General features: G+C 45.5%; 1 protein-coding gene across 1 annotated transcript in view; it reads right to left on the minus strand.

The window, feature by feature from the left end:
• mrtfba (myocardin related transcription factor Ba) overlaps positions 1 to 6906 on the minus strand; it is a 111458-nt gene extending 104552 nt beyond the window's left edge. Inside the window, exon 1 of the mRNA XM_063220576.1 lies at positions 6766 to 6906. The gene's annotated coding sequence lies outside the window, so the exon portion shown is untranslated. The remainder of the gene's footprint in view (positions 1 to 6765) is intronic.
• Between the last annotated feature and the right edge of the window lie 413 nt (positions 6907 to 7319).

The raw sequence follows: 7319 nt of genomic DNA on the forward strand, positions 1-7319 counted from the left end.
CAGGCAGGCAGGCAGGCAGGCAGGCGGAGAGTCAGACAGGAAAGCACGGTCAGCACCTTTCGTCAGTGGCAGTGGTGGCACAGATCAGGATGCCAGGGGGGATCGTAATGAGACGTTGCATGTTTTTAAATTAAGTTTATATTTTTATATTTTTTTGGAGAACAAACACAGTGTGACGGCAGAACAACAACCATGATGTTTCCTACAGCACACTAACAGAGCCAGACGGGCACAATTACTGGTGCAAACGCCCAGGCAGGCCGAACAGGCATGCACGGACAGCGCTTTCATCCGCAATACAAAAGCCAACCAGAAGAGAGAGAGAGGGCCAGGCGGGCACAAATACCCGAGCCGTACTGCCAGGCAGGCAGGCGGGCAGACCGACCAGTCGGACCAGCCCCCCCTTCTTCTCCTCCACAATACAAAAGCCAGAAAGAGGGGGAGTGGGAGTGGGAGTGGGGGGGTCAGGAACAGCACCACCGGTCTTAAAATAGCCCTGCTGTTGGCTTGTAGCGGGTGGTGCTGGAATAACAAGGACTATGAACACATGTGAGGACACACACACACACACACACACAGGAGCGCGCACACAAGCGCACAAACACACACGCGCACACACACACACACACACACACACACACACACACACACACACAGGAGGGCGTGCGCATGCAGAAACACACACACACACACAAGAGCACGCACACATGCACAAACACACACACACAGGAGCGCGCACGCATGCACTAACACACGCACGCCGCGTACAGACAAACACTCACTCAATCAGTCACACCTCCACCCCAGCTTTATCACAGGCCGAATGAGGCCTCTAGTAACAAGCAGAGAATAGCCTCAAACGCCACAAACACCCTGACACACACACACACACACACACACACACACACACACACACACACACACACACACACACACACACACACACACACACACACACACACACACTCCACTGGCAAAGGAGGCCAGGCTGGAGTGTTTCTCGAGCACGGACACACACGCACACGCACACACACACACACACACACACATGTCTGCATGCAGTGCACCACTGTTCCTGGACATCGCTGCCTCAAGCAGAGAATAGCCTCAAAAATGGCACAAACACCCTGACACACACACACACACACACACACACACACACACACACACACACACACACACACACACACACACACACACACACACACACACAGACACACACCGACACTCCACAGGCAAAGGAGGCCAGGCTGGAGTGTTTCTCGAGCACAGTCAGACACACACACACACACACACACACACACACACACACACACACACACACACACACACACACACACACACACACACACACACACACACACACACACACACACACACACACACACACACACACACACACACACACACACAGGCGTTTGCATGCAGTGCACGACTGTTCCTGGACATGGCTGCCTCTGCGGCTTTATTTTCATTCGAGACACATTTGTAAACACGACTTGTTGTTTGACATGAATTTCACTGTCAAACAACAAGTCAGGAGGACGGTTATATAATCCCTGGACTGCCTGCCTGCCTGCCTCACAGAGCATTTCAACTTACAGCACAAAGCAAAGCATGACATGCTGCATAGAGCATTTCTCGCAGTCTCTGTGTGTTTGTCTGCGTGTTAACTCATTAGGGTCGGAAGCAGCATCTGTGCAACACAACCTTAAAGATGTTCAGTTGTTTATTTCCTGAACTCATGCTACCCATTCACTAATGTTACCTTTTTAATGAACACTTACCACCACCATCAAATTCTAAGTATTCATTATGACTGGAAAAATGGCACTTTTCATACATGAGAAGGGGGATCTTCTCCATGGTCCGCCATCTTGAATTTCCAGAAATAGACATTTTTAGCTGCAAAAATGACTGTACTTACTGTACTGTGAAAATATTAGTTAATTACTTAGTAAACTTTCTTGAAAAGATCAAATTTGCCAATAGGCAACCCAGTTTCAATGAGCAGCATAGTTGCATTACCTTTTTTGACCATTTCCTGCACAGTGTACCTTTAAAGACCAGTTTCGGTATCTATGTGCACACGCAGTAAATTTGCATTTGCACCTATTGTTCTGTATATTTCCTGCGCACGTTCTATCTGCAAGTGTTGTATGTAAGGGTTAACGTTCGGCGAGAAGGTCGCTACCGTGGAATAGCAGCACGACAGAGAGAATCTTTAGACCCCGACGCGGAGCGGAGGGGTCTTGTTCTCTCTGAAGTGCTGCTATTCCACAAAGCGACCGACTCGCCGAAAGTTAACCCGCTTATTATATGGATATACTTAAATGATTCACACATGGCGGGGACATTTCTTTAGACCTATTTAATGTTAAGATTGTTGCTGCGCAAAACAAAACAGTGCCGTTGTGGAACACCGCTAGGCAACAGCTCGGTAGCCAGGACAACAGGTGTTGTCTATCACAGCAGCTGATTAGAGTGACAAAAGACCGGACCCCCTGCGGAGTGATATGAAACATTCGCTTTAGCCACTGACTTGTATACAAGCCAGTGGCTTTAGCATTGAACGTCTTGTTGCCATTGACAGCGGTAGCCAGGACAACGGGTGCTGTCTATCACAGCAGCTGATTAGGGTCTTGTTGAAAAGTCGCTTTAGCAGTGAAAAGTCTTGTTGCCATTGACAGCGGTCTGTTATAGACCAACCCGTCCGTTATCGAAAAATAACAGACGTCCGAACGTTGGGGAGCCCCGTTGAAATGAATGGAGCATTCGACAGATGACGTCACAACCATATAATAAGCTGTGATAACGTCCTTGAATGTAAGTTGCTTTGGATAAAAGCGTCGGCCAAATATAATGCAATGTAATGTAAAATGTCTTTTTTAGACTCGTTAGCTCTTAATGAGTTGAAGAGAAATGCACTATGACATGAGCCCGTGAGAAAGCATGAGGATTATCCCAGGTATTCAAAGCAAGTTTGACTGTTAGCCAATGTTGTCATAACACACACACAGAGGACATTTTGCAAAGTTAACACTTTAAGAGCAGGACCGACCAGAAGAGTGCTTTGTTAAATTCAACTTTCGAGTGAGAATTACCGCTGCAATTTGTCATTGCATCACATCCATAGAAATGTGTAACTTTTCCACTCTCACAAAATATCACTTCATTTCATCCCTTAAGTTATTGTTCTTCATTTAGCAATTAAGTTATTGTTTGCAATTATTTACACACTGAGAACTGGGTGCTACTGTGAGATAAAGGAAATATAACTCTCACAATCAAACATGCTCCAACAGTGTGATGCTGAGTGACCATAAAGGAAAGCATAAGCTGGGGGTGCTGTGGCACAGTAGCCTGATTATCATCGACTTTCAAATCTCTTTGAGACTTGGTCTGACCAAGAACATAACAATTAACATTCCCCATAAACCCCGGGACCCAGGTTCGATTCCGACCCAAGGTCATTGCCCGATCCTTCCCATGTCTTGCCCTCATTTCCTGTCACCATCTCCATAAATCAGGGATGGGAAACCTGTTTCATTCAAGGGGGCCACTACAAATTTTACAAAGTCCTCCAAGGGCCGTACTATGAACACAAAGAAGGCAGCCACCTTTATATCAGACCCCACATTCACTAGGTCCGCTGAAATATAACTTAATTGTATTTCTAACTTTTCTTTACAAAACGTGTCATATTTCATGTGAAACTGTAAACGGCCCTTGAGACATAGGTTCCCCAGCCCTGCCATAAAGGGGGGGTATCCCAAAACAGAAGGACAAACATCTATGCTGAAACCTCAGTCAACTAATAGTAGATGTCTAAGTAGTCAACTAGTGGTACAGTGAGTTTCAGCCGTGCTCTGTGGCTCTGGTCACAGCTGCCTCCTGTCCGAACTAAAAACGTGAGCAAAATGTCCCAAACAAAAAAAACCTCTTTCCTCGGCCGGCTCTTTTCCGGAGATAAGGCCATTGAACTCACATCCTGGCCTGGCCTGTGCTGTGCTTGAAAGAGGCCACGCACTCACTAACTCTCCTGGTGTACCACGACACCACACCCACCCACCAGGACCGCTTGCAGCGCTCGCCGGGCCAGGGGTAAAGTCCTCTCAAAGGGGCTCCTCACCCACAACATACAATGTAATAAGGAACCAATTCACTGGCCTTTCCCTGGACAACTGACCACCCCCCTCCACCCCCACCCGCACCACCTGTTGGCTTCCCTGCCCACCACTTACACCCCATGAATCCACCCTCCCCCAGAGATTGTGCGGTAATTAGAAGGTGGTTACTCATGTGGACTTTGAATCGGAGAAAGACCGCAACACTGAAACTACATGACCTTGGTTCACCTACCAAATGAGAAAATTATCACAAGAAGAGATTATAAATAAATAATTTTGGTTACCCACGGATCACTGATGATGTGCTGATTGTATGGTAATTTCCATGTAATAATCACATATGAGTTATAATCATATACACAAGTAATATGTAAACTAATGTAGTAACATGTTAACTTTTATTCCCCACAGAAACATTTAACTTTTCTTGTTTGGGCTCCTCCAAGTTACTTGTGATGACTGTGAATGTAAGTTACTGTCCAACCTAAAGTAAAGCAGAGGAGGCAGGCATAAGCTTAACACTGCAGGGCAGTGCAGAGAGTGGTCTGGCTTGCTTGCAGTGCTTTGCTTCCTTCCTCCCTTTGAGCATGCGAGACTGCGCCACGTTAGAGCCAAGGCTTGTCGAACCAAAATAAGAGGCACTTGTAACGAGTTAATGAGAGCCTGTTCGACAGAAATGCAGAGGCTGGCCGCAAAAAAAAGGAGTCAAGGTTCTGGCAAGCGGTTCTGCATTACTGACCTCAAGCTCTTTCTCTGTTTTGGTTCCCGCGAGCGCTTTGGGGGGAAGAAAAAGAAAGAATGCCAAAAAAAAAAGATCTTGGGAATGATCTCATCAAAAGCAAAGCAAAAAAAACCAACTAAAGGTCGTTAAGCCAGAATCAAGATCTGGCCAACACAGAGAAGTCCACTCAATCTTACGAGGCAGTGAAAAGTGGAAGAAAACCTCAATTATTGATTGTTGCTGGGGAGAAATCAAGCCTGTGTTAAGCTTCATACCTATTCATGGTGATGTGTTTAAGATCACTAAACCAAAACACGTGCCTTTAAAAAACAATAACAGAACATTACACAAGCCATACAAAAAGGGAGTGAAGATGGTTTGTGGTAAAACATTACCTAGTAATAATCACCCAACATTATGAACAGGGAGACAATGAAAGCATTCTTGCTGGGGGGCACATACCAATGGGTGACATCAGGTTATTCCCAAAATAAACAAAACAGGGGTGTGGTGTTGTTGCGATTTCCTTACACACGAAGAGAGATACCATGTATCCCATGCCTAAGCAAACAAATTATTCAGAACTTAGTTGCCCTTTTCGCTAATTATACCTAGGCTGTTGTTCACCACACGTGTATTTGAGACGCCACTTCTGGGAAAAGTGTCACCGAATCTCATGGGACATAGCTCTGGAATGCAATGTCTCTGTGAATCACTGATGTGGAACAATGGCGTGTTGAAAAACATGTTTCATTGAATGACACCCAGCTCTTCTGTAATCCGCAACACAATAGTTCGCACGCAGACATTGGATTCATTTGCACTTTTTAGGGATGAGACGGGCGTCAATCTGTTGCTAAGAGTCGACATGCTCAGGTGCATGTTTAACAACAAACATCTTAGCTGGAGACAGAAAGCGGAGTGGGTTGTCTGGGATGTAGCGTGAACTCGCACACTAAGTGACTCACTGCTCGCAGTCTCATCTAGTTCTACACGGCGACTGACAGAAGCGCTACCTTTCGGGCCTTGTGTGTGTTCTAGCTATCTGTCACTCACTGCCCGAGACAGTCCTTTCATCAACTCGTGTAGCCTACAGGTAGTGTCACTACTGTAGAGCATGCGCTCATGTCATTTGTCAACTTCAATGAAACAATGTAACACTGGCCGCCGAATTGACGCTGTGTCGTGGTGCGCCATACCAAAATCCATGATGTGTGTTATTTTGATGTGGCGGATAGAAATGGCATTGGCTAATGAATGGGTTATTAGCAATGTCCTATCTCGGAGAACAGGGAAATGCCCGAGTGGGTCGAACACTTCTTGGCGTCTCGGTTCCTAATGCATTGTTATTAACTCGCAACATTGGTGTATTAAAATGCATGTAGCAGGCTATGCCAAAACATCAGCTCACGTGTTAACAATAGCTCTTGCGGATGTAATTTGGGATAGACAGTCGTGTGACAATTGCTTCATGACGCACAGGAGACACCACACAACAGGGAATGCATGAAGATAAACAATCATTCAAGCCAACTAATTACACAGCTAACAAGCTAGCCAAGTTATCGCTCCAAATAAAACCCTTGACCATGTCAAAATATGAATGTAACATGTGTTGCCATTACTGCTATGGAATAACGAACTGTGTCTCGCATGAACCCAGCTTCGCGACATCACTGTCACTATTTTTTGACTGAAACTGATGATTGATAATGTCATTGTGTACAATTGTCTGCCGTGTAATGTTAGCGTAGATGCTAGCGAGCTGGCAAACCTACACATCCTTGGTGCACTAGAACTACAGTAAGGAACTGCATGAGCGACGGATGTCTCATACTAATATCAGCAAGCTTGCTAGACAGCACAGCCAACTGAAGCAATGGCGTCATTTCTCCAATATCTAAGCAGCCTTACCTTGAGCGTTTATGTCAACAAATGCCCTTCTCAACGTAGCTCTTGGCTCCGATGTCCAGTTTCATCTATTACATAAACAGGACTCAATTTCCTTTTTTGTTTAGTGCTGAAGTTTTTACGCGGAATAAAATGGCCGCTGACTGTATCGTCTGCCCCCAGTGACGCAATCGGGAGATTCTGCCTCGACACGTCATTCTCATCACATCCTCAGGGGGGCGCCAGACAAGTGTCAAAGTGAAACAAACGTGGGAGCATTACCGCATTACAAATAGCCAGGGAAATCCCATGTTAATCAGGCAACATTACACCAATTCCAAGTAGCTGCTGTTCTGATTCTGATGATCCTAATGAGAAAGTGGAACACAAAATAGAACTTCAATTTGGAGGTAAAGTTCAAACTGCATGTTTGAAGTAAGCCATTCAAGCAAGCCAATCAAGCAAGCCATTCAATCTCAAAACATGACACCTGTCAATTAAAACTTGCTGATCTCCAGTTGTAATAAAACACACGACTTTGTCAAAAAATAAATGAGTACAGTATGTTAACAACATGA

This window comes from Engraulis encrasicolus, chromosome 17, assembly GCF_034702125.1.
Source record: "Engraulis encrasicolus isolate BLACKSEA-1 chromosome 17, IST_EnEncr_1.0, whole genome shotgun sequence".
Lineage (NCBI taxonomy): Eukaryota > Metazoa > Chordata > Actinopteri > Clupeiformes > Engraulidae > Engraulis > Engraulis encrasicolus.